The following is an 18,698-nucleotide window of genomic DNA, read 5'->3' as shown; positions in this document are numbered from 1 at the left end:
ATGCCTAGTGCACTCTTTATTTTACAAATGTGTTCTTATGCACATGCTTTTTCCAAATTAGGCTTCACCAGGAGTAGGGTATACCAGTCACTGAAAAGTGAAGGAAATAATGCTGTTTGAAACTATTTCAGATAAAATAATTCATCTGGATAGAATTCACCATGAAATAGCATTTAGTAGGTAATGTAACTTTTTACATTTTGAGGTAGAATTTGCATCTGTGTTCACATTTATCAGAGGTGCTAATTTTTGAAGTCTTTAGTAATATTTGAAACTGCATTCATTATAAATAAAAATCAAGTAAATTTTGACAGCCGTAAGCAGAAATGGACTGTTTAATCAGTTTATGTTATTGTTATATTTGGATTTCTATTTGTTGACTGTAATATTTACAGTGATCCTTCTTTGTTTCAGGTTTGACCAGTTGTCACAGTTACAGAGTGTCAGCTGTACCGTTTCAAAATTTAACATTTCTGTTCTAAGCGTACCTGTTCTGTACACGCACCAAGAGCTGCGTGTGCACTCGACAGAATGTTGTCACGGAGTGGCAAACCCGTCTTGCTTTTAACAACTATATAAAATTTATTTTTTTACTGTGTAAATGAAAAACTTCCTGGGATTATGTAATAGGTTAATGTTTTCTATTGGTCTTCGTACAGTCTCTCTCGTAGTCAGATAATGGATTTAAGACTGACATAGTTTAATTGAGATTACAGGTATTATTATAGTTTCTTTATCTGCCAATGTTTGAAAGCATTTCTGCAGGGAGCGTGTCGTGTAATCACTGGAACCGCAGTTGTGCTTTGCAAAAACTTCAACACTAAGCTGTGGAGAGGCAGTTGTGACTGCAAGAAAATAAAGAGAAGCTCTGCTGTTTTGTGAATATAGCGTGTTTCATATTTCTTGTGCTTCTGGACCTCGGGAGTGGATAGAAATTTATTTTTGGTTGTGTTTCAATGCAGATGTTTTAGTATGTTAGCAGAGGAGATCTTTATGTGCAAGAATATATTATTTTTTGATAATGAATTGTGTGACACCTGGCCAATTCTGCATCTCACTCTTAACACCAGATCCGCTTCCCTGTCTCCATCCAAAACTATCACTATCATTATACCCCCCTCCTCCCCCCCCCTCTCTCTCTCACTCTTACACCCCCCTCTCCCCCCTGCCCCCTGGGATAAACTTTGTAGTCCATTGTATTCATTCTTACTGGACTCTCTTTTGCCAGAAGAGAGGTACAATAGGAAATGGTATTGATAATTAATGATAAGAAGCAGTTACATGTATCCTACTGTTTTACTGTTTGTAATACAAAAATATTTGCCTCTCATTTGTCGTTGATATTGACAAACTAGAGAAAATAAGTCCTGGAGTGTATGATGGCATTGTATAATTTCTTGTTACATAAGTGACCAAAAGTTAAATGGGTAATTATGTGTAGGCAGTTAAACGTTTATCTGTATATATTGTAAAATAAGTACTTGAGGTTATAGAACACTGATTATGGATCTCAGTAATCACTTTTGGCCTAAACCATTGCATGACATTCATCTCAGAGTGTTCCAAACTGTTGTGATGGCCATTCTGAATTTTGTCCTTGTCGTCCCCACTTCCAGTATCAGATAAGCCAAGCTCCTGCAACATTGATATTTTTCATTTGGACAAGCCCAAAATATATTTGTTGGTTTTTCGGAAGCATATTTTTATATTTCTCTGTACCATTGTAGGTTGTTAAATAATATTACAATTAATAATATATTATGCTTAGGACAACAAATTGATGACCTTCCTTCAAGTTGATGCAGATCTTTTATTGGTACATTTAGTGTTGCTGTGTGTCACTGAAATGTGCTTTGCTATAGGAAAAAGAAATACAAATGTTTTGCATTTTATTGTAAGTTTTTGGATCATCTTGTCTTCCTCAGTTTCTAAAGCAAATGCCTTTAAAATTTTCACAATTTTTTATACTGAATATTCCATATATTGCATTTACCTCGGTTTATAGCCACAGTGCCTCTGATGGTGAATGGAGCCGTGTAAATATTGTGTAAACAGAAACAATGACTTTTTTTTGCTTTGTTTGTAACTGTGCAACTGGTGTGAAACTCAGCATCCCAAATGGCTGCTGGGGATTTCATCAGGGCCAAAGTCCCAAGTATCAGGAAAATGGGGGTTGATCAGTAACAACTGTTCCATGATGTGATGTGCCATTTTCAATGGAGTGACTATTGACTATATATATAAATACTTTGTACTGTTTAGTGATGGTTGCTTGAGTGTGACACAGTGTGGCGAAAATGATTTCACTGTGTTTGTTTCAAATAAAGTCCTTGTTTTCCTTTTTTTTTTTTTTTTTGCAATAAATTGGTGACAGTTGTTTGGAGAGCATAATTTACAGGGTTAGAAATTGCTGTATAAACAATCACTGTTATTGCACAAAGTGAAGACAACCTCATTAAACTAAACACATTATTGTCCATGTTTTCACCTGTATTTTCTGGGCCACTGCAATATTAATGCATTGAGTATTATACGCATCAGAATTTATTTATTTACACCAGTTGCAAAGCACTCCTTTTTTCTGTTGGGCACAATATGCTACCCTGTTTAAATGGGAGAAATCTAAAAATTCAGCCATTAATTTCAGTTATCTGTTAATTGTAAATGATGTGTGGTGTCCACTTTCTGTTCAAGTTAATTCTTTGTGTCATTATTGTATTTCCTATACCTAAGATGTGTGGGAGATACAGATATTTTGTAAGTGCTTCGTCATAATATTTTGCTCAAGTTCTTTTTTGGTTGAACTGCAGTGGAAATCTTACCTAAGAGATCATCTAACAACCCACTCCTGTAGATGTATAATGTTATTTTTTGATGCCAGTTTTTTCAGTTACAGAAGGTTAATAGCAGATATGTCATCTAAAATATAATGAAATTTAAAATAAATCAGCAAACCCGTTGTTGAAGGGGGGTAAGAATCCATCTTACCTTCGGATAGTTTGGAATAGTTTTCAACTTCCTGAAGGGAATTTCTGCTGCAGTTCGGTAGGTAGCAATCTTAACCACATAGATGGATTTACAGCAGTCCGAGTAAAATTTCTCTTTGAGGGAATACTAAGACATTTGTATTCAGTGTGTCTGCACTTGTCACTGCTGAAGATCTATCAAGGGGCTCGATAAAAGAATTACCAAGCTCTCTCGGCAGTTGTCAGTTTATGTTATACTAAACCCATTGTTGTGTCCTGTTTGCATGAGTGGGCTTTGGATTGAGCTGTTACTGTGATATGCCTCAACCCTAGAATTTATTGCTTTTGTTATTAGAAAAATTATTTGAAACTAAATTGCCGGCCAGGGTGGCCGCGCAGTTCTAGGCGCTACAGTCTGGAACCGCGCGACCGCTACGGTCGTAGGTTCGAATCCTGCCTCGGGCATGGATGTGTGTGATGTCCTTAGGTTAGTTAAGTTTAAGTAGTTCTAAGTTCTAGGGGACTGAATACCTCAGAAGCTAAGTCCCATAGTGCTCAGAGCCATTTGAACCATTTGAAACTAATTTAGACTAGTATGACAGCGTGTTTTTTTTTTTACAGATACTCCGAAAATACGACACCAAATATAGTGTTTCAGCTTTATCAGCATTTCTGCTGAGACTTATTGCACAATATTTTATTGACGTTATAAACAAAGGAAAGTTGGCTGAGGAACTTTTGTGAAATACTTTTAATAATGATCCTCTTATCATGTGGAATGATATAATGTATGTTATTTTTAATTTTTTTTGTATATGAATGGTTGTGTATCCATTTCCTTGTGTGATAAGGATAACAATTTGTGTATGCCATTTTATTTTACTTTAAAGTGTGAGTGTGTGTGTGTCTGTGTCTGTGAGAGAGAGAAAGATTAAAGGTCTTTTTTAACTTATTTATTGAAGTGGGTGCTGTGTATTATATACACACATTATGAACAGAGATGCGTTTTAGAAGAAACATAGTGTATATGAATGAAAGTGTATGTAACTAGTTTTTTATACTTGATACAGTAATAATTTGTATATGGAGAACAATTTTTCACAGGATGCCTTAACTGTCAGACTGAATACTAAATATTAAATGACTTAAAAAAGATTCCTTTTTATACCATTGCATATTAGACAGTTGAATAGTATACGTGAAAGAATACATTTAAAAGTTGTATAGTATTTTGAACTGTTATTTATGGCTGTGTAAAATCAAAGTCTCCAAGAGGAGCTGTATAAAGATCTTGGCGATTGTATTGTCCAGCTTTTCATAAACTGCATATGTTCGATGTTGTCACATAAACAAAATAATAATGCCTTGTGTGAGAATATGTACAGAATGGAATTGCTTTTCAATTTGTATATAACAATAATACTAATTACACTACATGGAAATTTCTGTATTCTATGCTGTTAACAGTTCCCTTCTTGTGTCACACTAACAGAAAAATTCAAACACTTCTGCAGTCTTGTACTGTCATTATGTCACTGCATTTGGTCATGTAATTTTTTTTAGGTCTCTTCAAAAAGGACCTTTTCCAGGAAATTTGATGGCAGTCGAATAGTAATCAAAACTACAAAATTTATGATTACACGTTACTGTTCCTTATATTCATATTTTCTGTGAAATATCTACCTCATGCATTGATTATTTTCACTGCGTAAGTGACTTCTTTCAAATCATAAATTGAAATAAAGATAGTGTGTGGAAAATTTTATTTTAGCATAAACATTGTGTTTTTAATAACAGTTGTAGCTTCCAGAGGGATTGTGGGTGCATTGTTTCAAGGTTTATTTGATAGTTTGAGGAATACACAATCATAAATGGTAAATTTTTATTTGGTTGCTTTGTATTGTTATATCTCTATATACGTAAATTTTCTTCTTTTCTCCTATTCAGCACAGATCTCAAAACTTGTAGCATACTGTATGAATGTGTGCCTCATCATAATCTGGTAAATCTATTTAACTCCTGTTTTCAGTGTGTTTTGTTACTTTATCATCCCTGATGCTCACAGGCTGAGAAGTAAGAGGCAGCTTGAGCCCGAGTATACCATTGATATATAATGGGAGTAACTTTCACTAAATTACATAGCTTCGATTTTGCTATCCAATTCCAGTTGCATCACTGTCTTCGGTAACTCTTTCATGGCTGTCCATATGATGTACAAGCTCATTTTTCTTGTTTACAATGGTTCCTAATTCATCTAACAACAGATTTTCACACAACTTCCATTTTTCATTTTTCTGACAGTCTTCAGTGACCAGTATACTGCGAACTTCTCTGTTTGATAGCTGAAGTATTCCTTCTAAACCATGCTCTTTGTCAAGGATATTCAGCTGCAAATGTCTCATCAATGCATTTACTTGTTGGCTATGTGAACATTTAGACATAAACATGTCTTCTCTCCTCCTATAGTTACCACTTCCGTTGCCTTTCATATATTTTTTAAAGCAATTCAGCCTGTTTATGTATTTTTTCTGCTCTCATTTGAAGGTTTCGTGTTAATTTTGGCTGTAGTTGTTTATATTATCAGTAGTCTCTAAAATCTTTGTAGGACTTCTTGTTGGGCTCAACTGTTATGCTCAGCCTTATGTTCTAGCAATAGTACTGGAGATGATGCTTTTATTCTCTTCAAGGATCATGACAAGACATTCTGGTCACCAGTCTTTTCCATTCTGCCTGGAAGTTCTACTGTCACCAACATTTGTGACTTTACTGCGTAACTCAATTGGCAAAGTAGGAACAACACCTGCCCTCACTTGAGCAGTAAGGTTTTGCACACTGTCTGGTAACTGTTGCTGCCTCTCCTCTTCATCCTCTACTGGTTACTGAAATGCTAGTTGGATTTAAGTCTCATGAATTATTACTCCTCTCTCTCTTAAATTTGCCCTTAGTAGGAAACCATACTATTCAAATTATGCTCTGTGAGTTGGCAAGAATTTTCTCTTTTACATCTCTTAATGACGTCTGAGATTTTTCTGAATTGTTTCTAGAGTCACTGGACATGAACAGTAATTAGAGCCTGAATAAAGAGTTCTGCCAATGCATCTTTGGTTGAAAGAACCACACTTTTGCTGCCTTAATTTACACCGATTCCTTCTAAATAAACTGAAGCAGGTGTGAAACAAATGCACACTCAGAAGTTACACAGAAATAATCATTCAACCTGTGACCCACCTTGACCACGCTAGAGGTAAAACTTTAAATTTCTGCACACTGTATGGAGTCACACTTCCACAGCCATTTAAAATATAATAAATTAACTACCAACAGTATCAGATCACCCACAAATACAGCATTTCTCTTTGTTTGTTGTGCCCACTGTTTCACAGCACTGAAACATAACATTAGGGTGTAAACTTCTGATTCTAAATTCATATTTTATAAGCTCTCAAAGACTGTGTTTGCATCTCTGTCCACATTTATATCCTGCAAACCACTGGGAAGTGCATGGCATGTTGTACAAGTATTATATATGTATGTCACTACCCTGTTCTGTTTGTGAATGTTTGTTTACATTCATACATATCCTAATATCTCTGATTTTAATATTTTGTAGGTGAGACTACCATATTCTCACAGTTAGATCCAAAGGCTTTTCCAGTTGTCATTGTGGACGATAGCTCACATAGTCGATTAAGTGTGCTTCTGCCTAGATGTGAATATTGTTTGCAGCATTAAAGAATATCCTTTAAGAGCTTGATGTTTCTGGACAATTGCAAAATGTCTGAAACAAATGGAAGTCCCTTGTAAATTGACAATTCAGTAATTGAGTGACTCTCGTTTTGAAGTCCTCTTAACCTGCACTTGTATCATGAGATTCACATTTGTATGTTTGCACTGACTGTTTTGCCATCTCTGCCCTGCTTCTTTCGTACATGCTATTTCAAACAATTTGATAGCCAACTATTCCTGTGCTTTACATAATGAAGGAGCATTTCCCCACTCAGCAGCACTCACACTAAAGGAAAAGAGGAGGAGGAGGAAGAAGAAATGGATTTTCTTGTCTCGGATGTCTTGTGTGGCCAAGCTTTACACAGTCACTGCATAGGTATTGTTCCCATCACTGGATATGAGCTCTCCCTCCCAACTGAAATAGTTCTCAAGTTTAACCTGCCTTCTAAAAGTCTGTTGCTGAACTGAAATTGAGTAGCTCATTTACTGCTCTGTTCATTCTTCAAAGAAGACACATTTCATAGCAAAGAAACCTGTCATCATGGCACGGACGCTCATACACAGGGGCAGGTGGGTCCCCGCGTTCCTCCCTGCCTCTCAGAGAAAGGAAAAAATATAGTGAAGTGAGGTCTTTTTCTTTCAGGAGATTGATTTCAAAGTCAGTATTACATAGTTTTTTAACAGCCTTGGAACTGGATCTTTTTTGTGGATACTTATAAGTCACCATTTGTGTTCCAAAGTATAGAAAATACTCCATACCACCAGGTCTTGGATCCCCCTATGAACACTTGTAAGAACGCCCTTGCATCGTGGAATTGTGCTTGGTTTCCTGTTAGGCATCTCTGTAGGTGAGTCACACCCACTAATTAATGCCGTACACTGCCTTTGTTACCCTGATAGTCAACTCCCAGTTTTTCTCATTCTTTCAATTTCCCTTTCTTTTCTCGCAATAATCTGTGCTTCACCTTTCATTTTGCCGTTCATCGCCTTCAGTGACATTCACGTTACCCTTAACCATTTACCCTTAACCATTTCTCGCCTACTGTTTGTCTTTAGATACGATAACCATTCGAGCCGGTACTTCCTGTGTTCGCACTTAGACGACTGGTAGTAGTTTTACATGGCTGGAGGTATGGGAATTTGGAATTTTATTTTAACTTACTCTAGTGCACGAATTATTTGATGAAAATTAGTGCAGTTTTTGAGAATTGTTAATAACAGGAATCTGTTAATTTGAAATGTGCATATTCATTTTGAGTGACCTTTTAGTCTGTTATTCCTTGAAGCAATCTTTGAAACAAATTTCTATGCCACAATCTTATCCCGTGAGTTTCTAGCAGATCCACTAGGAGAGAGTGCCTGAAATTTTAATGGACACCCTCTACTTTGTCAGTGGAATGGCCAATAAACAATAAATGTATTGTGCATTGAAATATTTAGCAGCATTCAAAATATTTTCACCTCTCACCTGTCTTTTTGTTTCTGTACCGACACTTTACCTTTCTTCCCATTTGCTCAGTTTCTGACAAAGTACTTAATAATATGTCACCTCAGATTTCCTTACTCCTGTGGCTAACAGGTGGCAGTGCAATAGAGTTTTATCTGCGAGATTCGAACCGCACATACATGGTTGGTATGCGACTGTATACGTGAGAGGGTGAGTATCCTCTGCTCGCCTCGCTCTCTGTGCATCCGTTGTTGAGCTTAGTACAAAGGATAGAGAGCACTTCCTCCTCCCCTCAGACTCGATCCCTACCTCAGCCTACTCTTCCGAGAGTTCATTGACTCACATGGTTCCTAGGTTTGCTCGTCACCCTCATTGTCTCCCAGACTCATCTGGTGCTCATTTTGGTCATTTATATCCAGGTGGCCACAAATTTTCCACCTTTGCAGTCTGATGTCTCTAGATACCATCCTTATTCTCTTGTGGTATTCTTCCTTTTGGATTGCATCCCACCCTTCACCACCATGTTAAATAAAAGTAACTGATTATTTTATCCTTTTCCTTTTTGTATCCATTCGTGTTGGATAGTATTGGCTTTGTCCAGCATCTCAGCACACAAAAAATAACAGATATATGTGCATGCAGAAGGTATCAGTTCTCTAAATGTTTTGCAGTTGCTTGTGTTAGGTGGTAGTGCAGTATTTTTCCTATTTTATTACCTGTAGAATTATATATGTGAGCCTGGATTCACGTATATTACCTCTGGTGTCATTTCAACTGCTGTTTCCTTTCCACTCCTGATGCGCTACACTTGTTTCATATAAACCATATTCACTGTATTATTTGGCTCTACTACTTAAGTCAAGCAATTTTTGAACAAACTGTCATAGAGCTCTACTTTGTGCTAAAATGATATTTATTTTTGTCGCTACATCCAGAAAGAAAAACTCCCTCCCCCCTTTTCCCCCCCTCATTTTCATACTGTATGGCCATTGTTTCTGTTGTGTTCAGTCATCTTGAGTTCATGCCTTCAAGCAGCTTCCCCTTTCCCCGTTTTCTGTCTTACAGCTTTTATAAACCACTTATCCACCACTACATTGTTCATACCAATTCAGAGGAAGTGCAGATCACTGAAATGCACTATGTCTATGTAAAATAATTATTTTTATTAACATCCATATTATTGTTTTTCTATCAGTGACTGTCAAAATAGTTGTGTAATTTGTTAAAGTATGAGCTTATATTGTGATTCATCATTGCTTTTGTATATTACACAATTACTATTTATCCATAAATAGTAGCAACTGTTTTGTTTCATCATTCTGGTGGACACTCACTCCCTTGGCTCAACTGTCTTGTCACCATGGTTTGTCCTCCACTATGTATCTTACTTTATTCCCAGTGCTCTAATTCCGGTTCATGTGCTGTTGAAAGAAAACTTAATTCCTCCTGGATGCTGTGCCTCTTGACTGCATACATTCATGAATCTTTTTTTTTTTTCTTCATTGCTGTGGTTGGCCTATAATTTTAATACTTATGTTGCTGGCATTTTGTTAGTGTTGCTAGTGTTATACTGTCTGCAGTATAAAGCATGCAGAAAAATAGGGAACTGTAAACAGTAATTTTGTTGCCTAACCAGTATGTTGTAATGTCTAATACAATGTGCATACTGCAGGGCTCATATTGTCCCTAAGAATACTGAACTGGGAAGATGAAATGCTTTATGTAAGCTGTTGTAAACACTGTGATAATAAAATTATTAAGTCTCACTATCTTGTTAAGCATTTTTAGCCCAAACCCCTCATATTATCCTTAAAGTACCCTTCATGTTACTCTATGTATAAGCTTATGTTTCACAATATGAGTCAGTAGTGTTTCTACGAGTATCATCAGTATTTTCTGTGGGAACTGCCTGCTGGAGTTTTATTTATTGGTGTGTCTTGAAGAGACAGAGAGAAAAGGCTGTGGTTTTGTGTAGTCGTATAAGAAGTCCAAGTTCAAAAGATACAGAATTACAGGTAGACATTTATTAAATACTGATGTGTTTGAGTGCTCTTTATGTTCGCCTACTTATTTCTGTATCTGATGGTTAAAGTTTTCTGGCCGAAGAGTTTATGAAGTTGCTGAATGTGAAAAGCACGAAAAAAAATTACATCATTTTGACTACATCAGTATTTCAGTCGGATAATTTGGAACTCACAGCATAATTTACTGTTGAATGGAATTATTTGCTGGTTCAGAAAATTTCTCGTTGTCAGACATGAAAATATAAAAATAATAGATTTTGAATAAAGTGAAGAAACTATACTGAATAACATTCCTTACCAGCTTTAACATATATGTAACTATTTCAATAAATGTCAAGAGCAATATCAAGTATTTTGCTAGATGTGATCAAGTTGCACAGAAAGACGAATTCTTAATAATATTATCATCATAGTACTCATTCTGTGTTGTAATTATCATTGCTACTGTTGAATGAAATAACTAAAATTAATTCCATTAACATATGAAAAATAAAAAACTTGTACATTTGATCTCTCTAAACTTAAGCCATTTCTGAGTGTGAAACATTAAAAAGAAAAAGGTTGGAAAGAGGCAGGCTCCAACATTAATAATTCTGTTAAGTGTTTGTCATAATGCTTGCCTCATAACATTTATCATTTCTACAGCCATTTGTAGTGTTTTTATTGACTAAATATTGGACAAAGAGTTCAAAAGTACACTGGGGTGTTCTTCTCCTTTATGCGAATGGTATGTAGAAAATTATACAGACTGTTCACTGGAACCGCCAATCATGAGGTTCATACAAATTCTGTCAGTTGTTATTTCCCAGTGAAATTATGGGATAACCTGCCAACCCTTACAGCTTGATATTCAGCTTTTCTTGTTCCGTTATTGTCTGCTGTTTGTGTTCATATGTTAATTAAATTATTTTCAGCCAAGAAGCTACAATGGTATATAATGAATGTTTTAACCAAATATGTCTTATCTGAAACAGGTGGTATGTGTTAAGTTGCAGAATTGGAGGTGTGTTGTATCCTTTTACAGAAAAAATGAATGATGATTTCACCCTTAGTGGGTGCCATTATTACTCAATGAATGCTCTGTCATAGTTTGATGTTTCCAAGACCAATAGTTTTAATTGGACATTGATACAGCAAAAAAACCTGAGACCCAAAGTTAACCCCATTAAGTGCTGAATTTTGAGAAATCATTTCTGAGTGTGGGTCTAAACCACACAAAGAATGTTCCTTCTAAATATCACACATCTTGGACCAATTATTTAGGCTGAGGATAGATCCTTTGAAACTACATTATTATCCATTTAAGCGACTTAGCAGATGAATTTAACGAAATCAAACCGTGGAAAATCCAGGTTGGAATGGAACAATATTGTGAAAAGGCAAGTTGCTACTCACCATATAGCGGAGATGCTGAGACGTAGATAGGTGCAACAAAAAGACTATCACAAATACAGCTTTCAGCCAGTAAGGCCTTCGTGAAAATTAGACATCAAACACACACATACACACTCATGCAAACGCAACTCACACACACGACTGCAGTCGCAGGCGTGTTGGTTATCTAATTTTGATGAAGGCCTTCCTGGCCGAAATCTATATTTGTGATAGTCTTTTTGTTGTGCCTATCTGTGTCTCAGCATCTCCACTATATGGTGAGTAGCAACTTTCCTTTTCGCAATATTGTTGAATTCTACAAAATGATTTCTCAGTGGTATTCTACTATAAATAACAAATACTCTCACCAAATTTCATGTCTGTTGTATCAAGACTTAGGCTGGATGTCTTCAGAACAAAATTTTGAACCCTGTTTCGCTTTGTTAGGGGGCTAATTTTTGTAAAATCCTTTCTTAACAGGTGCCTACGTCACACAAAGAGTGTTCCTTCTGAATTACATGTATCTAGGACCAGTGGTGTAGTGGTTTGTTACATTAGTCAGTCGTTTCTCCCTTTATGTGTTAGGTCATTCATAAATACCTCCAGGGTTTCAGAAGAGGACTGCATGAATACTACAAGACATACATAAAATGTACACACATCAGTGGACAAAGCATCTCTACAAGCTTTTAACTTGAATTACAAGTACTCAGCATGGGCACTGTTTGTGACATGGCAAATGTCAATACACTGTCAAACTCTTGCCAGATACTTCCTAATGCATAACGGTCAACATCAGCAAGTTCATTCACTATTCTTCTTTGCAACTGTTCCAAATTAAGTGGCAACATGGGCAGGAAAACATGATCTTCAACACAACCTCATAAGAAGAAATCACTCGGAGTCAGATGGCCACTGAAGAAGGGAAGAGTCATTGTGGGAAGCACATCTGATCCAGTGTCAAAGCTGTTTGGCATCGAGTAATTGTGAATGTCTAAAAGAACGTGTGGATGAGCACCTTCTTATTGCAAAATGAAGTCGCCACTATCTTGCTGCAATTGTCACAGTTTTCTTCACAAAGAAAAATGTCCTATATAATTTGAAGAGGTCATGCCAAGAATGTGTTCCACAATGTTATGTGGATATTTTGTGCTTCAAACACAGAGGTTAAGATAATTCACCTTTACAAACACATGAAACATGGCTTTGTCACTGAAAACCATCTTCCATGAAAAACCAATTTCCTCCAGTAGCCACTGTGAGTCATTGCAAAACTCAGAATGAAGCTGTGATAACTAGTCAGCATTTATAACAACTGCAGCTGGCACAGTTTTCCAGCAGATCTCTGTACTGAATGCACGAGACAGTCGTCTTCAGAATCTAGAGTTCTCTGCTCACACATCATATATTTGTTTTGGGCTCCAGACAAGTGAGTCCCACATCTGCTTTTTCCACCTACTCTGTTTGTGGTCCTGGCTGTTGTGTTTTCTTTGCTCCACACAAGCAGCCAGTACAAGGAATGTGTTTACCACCCATGGATTGTTTTGGCTATTGTAGCTTTTTCTTGATACTTGGTATGTAACTGTCATTGAGTCATCATAGATGACTCACATCTATTGAAATTGAGCACAGAAAACATATGCATTTTTTCATTATACACCATACTCTGACATGCCTGCCCCCCTCCCCTAGTGGTGCGATCTGCAGTTTTGACACGGCACATATTATGAATTAACACTTGGAGAGAAGCTCTATCTAGTGACGTGTGATTTCTTTAATTCTCATAGTTGCTGCAGTGTCATCTGAAACAACAAAGGAACTTACTCATAACTCTTACATAGATGTATAGCTAACCGTGTGTACTGGAAAATTGCACCACATATCAATCTGACTCTCAAAAGGCAGGGTACTCTTATTGTTTTATTGGAAATGAAGGTGAGTGGGAAAAGATGTGTGTAGACTATGGGGAAATTAGTCACTTTTTTCTTGTCTATGGGGAAGACAAGCCATGTCCATAAATGTTGCACTTAAGGAAATATTTCCAAAATGATTGTGTATTATTGTAAGATAATCTGTGTATTATTTTATTGTGTGGAAGGATGAATTTGCCTGGAAACTCAGTAGCTGTTGCTCTGTGAAATGCACAACACTGTGCAAATACACAGCAAAATAACAACAACAACAACAATAATATTAATAATTAAGTTTTGCAATATAGTTTTCAACCAACAGTGAATATGCTTAAAATTCATTATTTACAACAATATTTGCCTGTATGTTCCAAAATTGGTGGGTGATTTGGTTCGAGGACCCTTTACTTACAGAGTTTTGCACGATTACTACGACCCAAAAGAAGATAAACCACCTCGATTTGCAGTGGATATGGATGTATGCAACGTAATATGACTGTTGTCCCAGAAATGTTAAAACTTTTAAGGAAATTTGGTTGACTATATTTTCTGCTTCAGTGATTAAAATTGCAACAGTTATGGGGACCACTTTTCAGATAAAAAATCAAAGATGCATATTTTTTCTGACAGCCTCAAATATATTTGACTGTCATCAATGAAAGGGAAGAAAATTAAAAGAAAAAGAGCAAAAAACTTAAAAATATAAATACATGAAGAGAAAATAATCTAAAAAAGAACAGTAGCACCATCTTATCACACTCTGTCCATTGTTTTCAAGGGCACCATGTGAGTAATCTCCTATACTGCTTATTGATGAATGAAGAATCTCCATATCTCAGTGACAAGTGTATCCACCAGCTTTGTCCATTGTCTGTTGCAAGTTGTTATGACTACTTCATTTTTTACAAGTATTTGATCGAAATGGTAACAGAAAATAGTTCATAGCTGACCACGCACATGTTGCAGTATCAGACCACTGAAGTATTAGGACTGGTGTGATATCCATATTTTCCTGTCCTGTTCTGATCATTTTATCTCTTCATCATGACTACAGCCAATATTAACTAGGGCCTTTCCCCATATTCTAATTTTTGTCTGCCTCAACCATATTTCTCCTCCAGTGTTCCTTTAACTTTTCCTGGAAGCATTACAGGTGTCCCAATAATTTGTCCCTTCTTCTGGTTAGACTGCAAGTGAAGTTAAAGCCATATTTGAAAGGATGGTGCTTCAAGCCCCATCCACTCATTGAGATTTGTGTTTCCCAGAATCTTTCTAAATTGCATAAAGTGAATCCCAGTAGTGTTTCTTTGAAAGGGCGTGGTCAATCTCCTTCACCAGTCTGACCTTGTGGTCTGTCCCCAATGATAGTATCATTGACTGATTTTCTTTTCTTCTTCAAGTCTTTCATACATGTTTTGCCTCATCTGTTCCTTTTAGAATTTATTTTGCACTTAATTGTCAGCGTTCTTCAGCACTACTACATTTCAGCTTCTTCATTGCTGGATTTACAGTCATCTACAATTTTGTTGCACATAACGTTGTGTTCTACTACTGTGCCATCACAAGTTTTGACATCAAGCAAACTGTTGTTCTCATTCCTGCTACTCTTCATCACCTTTGTCTTAGCTTCTCCTACCCTTAAACCATATCCTGTGTCGTAAGTTTGCTGTTAAATTCCTTTCAACAAGTCTTCTGTCTTCATTACATCTAAGCAGAAGGGCAGTGTCATCGTATTATTATGTAAAATTGGATGCTACAATAGTTATGACCATGAAAATACAGCCAGTGATCTCAGCTTCTGAACTTGTTCAAATAGTGTTATTACCTGAATATTTCAGTATCATCCCCCTCCTTTATGTGACATGAAGTTTTAGAAGTGGCTAAGCCAGAAGCTGTGTGCAAGACTATTCCTTGTCTACACAGTTATCCAATCATCAAAATGAAAAAAGAGTGAATCAATAAGCCTCATTATTACTCAGTTAGTCATTATCATTTGTTAATTGATTTAAGTAGTTGAGACTCAGAATACTGTGTCCATATTGACCTGTATGAGAATATTCCAACGAGTTCTCCTTCGGGACTGAGGGAGGTAGTGCAATGGTTGTCGCACAGGACTTGCTGGCCATCGTGATTGAGGTATTCTGTGATTTACCTAAATTGCTCGATGCAGATGCTGGGATGTTTCCTTCAAAAGGACACCTGCTTTCCTTCTCCATACTTCGCTAATCTGAGCATGTTCCCCGTCTGTAATGACCTTGTTGTCGACAGGACATCAAACACTAATCTCCTCCTCCTCCTCCTCTCCTTTGGACAGAGTCGCAGTGTTACTTTTAAGATTTCCGTTTACATAATTTATCAAAATAGCTGTACCTGGTTTGCAGGTGGCCATTTTCCCTGTTTTACTGCAGTATTCAAGTCAATCATCATCTATCTTGATACAGATTTGTTATTTAAATCACTTTTTTCCCAAAAATGAAATTAAGAGACGCGTGCTAACAATATTTGTTACAGAAGATGGGCAGCCACTAACCAGCTGCTAAAACAAGAATAACTGGAGTACTGTCATTCATTATAAGTTATTTAAATAAACTGTCTCACATATAAATAGTAGATAATGTTAAAACTAGAAGAAACATATGACCAGAAACAATACTTTTTGGTATTCGGGCTATTCTGTAATGTATGTGTCTGCTGACTCTTCAGGAGATGCCACCTTCAAATTTGGTTAGATCCAAGGGACACAATGCCCCCGTAGCATATTCGTGTTGTCAGTGGATGTGGGATACAGCATTCCACAACCACAAATCTGAGACAAATGAGAAAGCCGTGCTAATGGAGCTTCTCAACCAATCTGTCACTCATGTATTTGCTTGTAACAATACGAGAGAAGGAAAGTTGCTAATCACTATATAGCGGAGGTGGTGAGTTGTGATAGGCACAATTAAAAGGTTCACACAATCATAGCTTTCGACCATTAAGGCCTTTGTCAGCAGTAGACACACATACACACATGTTCACACACACTCACGCAAACACAACTTGCACACACATCTACAGTCTCAGGGAGCTGAAACTACGCGAGCGGCAGCACCAGTGCGTGATGGGAGTGGTGACTGGGTGGGGGTGAGGAGGAGGCTGGGGTGGGGAGGGGGAGGGATAGTATGGTGGGAGTGGCGGACAGTGAAGTGTTGCAGTCTAGATGGACGGCAGGAGAGTAGGTGCGGAGGGGGGAGGGGGTAAATAACGGAAAGGAGAGAAATAAAAATAAATTAAAAGGCTGGGTGTGGCGGTGAAATGACGGCTGTGCAGTGATGAAATGGGAACAGGGAGGGGGCTGGATGGTTGAGGACAGTGACTAATGAAGGTTGAGGCCAGGAGGGTTACGGGAGCATAGGATGTATTGCAGGGAAACTTTCCCTGCTGACAAAGGCCTTAATGGCCGAAAGCTATGATTGTGTGAATCTTTTTATTGTGCCTATCACAACTCAGCACCTCCGCTATATGATGAGTAGCAACTTTCCTTCTCTCGTATTATTACATTCCATCCTGGATTTTCCATTGTTTGATAGTATTTGCTTGTGACGTTCGTGGCATAGAAAATGGAGGGATGTCCAGTCAAATGTAAATTGCACCCATTGGCTTTCTGGAAAGGTAACGTTTTCATAGAGCATAGGTGGTCAACAGCTAAAGTTAACTTGTCTGGCAGATGTGTGACCCAATGAGTCTGTCACCCATAACTCCTGTCCACTGATAGTAGAGTGAACCAGCCGTCCTCATGTGGTTATTGTGGTAATTTATTATTCAGCACTGGGAATCCTGTCACACCTACGTAACTATAAAATACAAGCTGTGAACTGTATATGTTCAGTGCTGTCTCAGAATCTGTTGGCTGAATGTTAATCTGGCTTGAAAGAGTGCACACACTGTCAGTGGGGAGTGTGGCTTATGCTTCCAGCGTCTCCAGTTCTGTGTGTCTTGGTTTCAATATCACCATCTGCTTCTCTCCACATTCAGTTCTCTGTATCCGACAGACAGATTGACCTTGACCCCGTGTCCTTGTTGCGAATGATAATGTCTCTGCAAATTGCTGGAACAACATGCCGAGCATGCTTCCGGATACGATTTGGCGTACATTACGTGTACCTGTCCATTAATGTGGTTGGCTTAACCTTAGTAGGTCTACCAATTCCATCCTGGAATAATAAGACTGTTTCCATGTTCACATTATTTGCATTCTGAGGAAAAACTAATATTTTTCTGATCCTTACACAATCTTAAAATGGCATGTACAGAATGGCTGGTGCAGATTGACAGTCGTCTACCATGTCAGACAACAGCATCACAGTGAGATGAGTAAATCAGCCTACACAAGTACCGACCATTCTTTTTTTTCCTTTTTTTGATAATTATTACCAGATGGTTATAATTAAAGTACAGCTTATCACAGAGTCCCAGTGTGAGCCATAATTATCATATGGCAGCAAAACTTGGTAGATACGCTACTGCGTTAATGCGGAACCAATTGACTCTGGGAAACAAATTGTTCCAGTTGTGGCCATCAGGTGTAAATCTGGTACTGTACACTGCTTGTATGATGGTGTGATACCCACAGTGTCATTTGACAAGTTGTAAAGTGAGTGAACAGTATGGCTATTGAGAAGAGAGACTGTGCACTGTTGTTGAAACTGTTTTATGCGAATGGCAGCCATTACACAGGTGCATTGAGAGAGTATCACCGTATGAAGGTCTGAGGAGAGGCCCGGTGTTGTTATATGGTTCAAAGATTATGATGATGAATTTTGAAAACACTGCTGAGCTTGGTGTAGCACCTGGAAGAGAAGGCCACCTATCCCGGTGGAAGTTATTGAGAAGGTTGGAAGTTTTTGACAAGGTTGCAGTTGCTGTAAATGACCGTGCACCATGTGCCCGGTTAGTGCTGTTGCTCGTGCAATTTCACACAAGTTGTCCATCCCATGGTCAACAGTATGGAAAATATTTTGTCTATTTTACACTAGTATCTATATAATATCAAAACAGTGCAGCTACTGAAACATGACAATCCGCAATAACATTCTGAATTTGCTCTTCAGTTTCAGGCGTAGACTGAAGTTGATGACAAGTGGCCAGGCAATATTATGCGGAGTGATGTGGCACATTTTACACTACAGGGTGCAGTGAATACACAGAACTGTCGAATTTGGGGCACTGTTAAATAGCATGTTGCGCATGAAGAGCCATTGTGCTTGTCTTA

At 37.6% G+C, this 18,698-nt stretch overlaps 1 protein-coding gene across 6 annotated transcripts in view; it reads left to right on the top strand.

Annotated features, from left to right (window-relative positions):
• LOC126292314 (pecanex-like protein 1) overlaps nt 1-9,905 on the top strand; it is a 274,150-nt gene extending 264,245 nt beyond the window's left edge. For all 6 annotated transcript variants that reach the window (XM_049986247.1, XM_049986250.1, XM_049986251.1 and 3 more), the window contains one exon: nt 415-9,905. The gene's annotated coding sequence lies outside the window, so the exon portion shown is untranslated. The remainder of the gene's footprint in view (nt 1-414) is intronic.
• The last annotated feature ends 8,793 nt before the right edge of the window (nt 9,906-18,698 follow it).

The sequence above is a fragment of the Schistocerca gregaria genome, chromosome 9 (assembly GCF_023897955.1).
Source record: "Schistocerca gregaria isolate iqSchGreg1 chromosome 9, iqSchGreg1.2, whole genome shotgun sequence".
Lineage (NCBI taxonomy): Eukaryota > Metazoa > Arthropoda > Insecta > Orthoptera > Acrididae > Schistocerca > Schistocerca gregaria.
Note: the sequence above shows the minus strand (reverse complement) of the source record. Positions and strands in the feature narration are given on the sequence as shown.